Below are 202 nucleotides of genomic sequence, written 5' to 3' on the forward strand. Positions count from 1 at the left end.
TTTATATATATATATATAAATGTATATACATATTAATCTACATATTATTATATATGTATATATGTGTATATATACACACATATATATGTATATATATATATGTGTGTGTGTGTGTGTATGTGTGTGTGTGTGTGTAAATATATACATCGTACACACACATACATATAAATACATGTTCCAGTATATTTCTTATATGGAAGAG

This window comes from Penaeus chinensis, chromosome 10, assembly GCF_019202785.1.
Source record: "Penaeus chinensis breed Huanghai No. 1 chromosome 10, ASM1920278v2, whole genome shotgun sequence".
Lineage (NCBI taxonomy): Eukaryota > Metazoa > Arthropoda > Malacostraca > Decapoda > Penaeidae > Penaeus > Penaeus chinensis.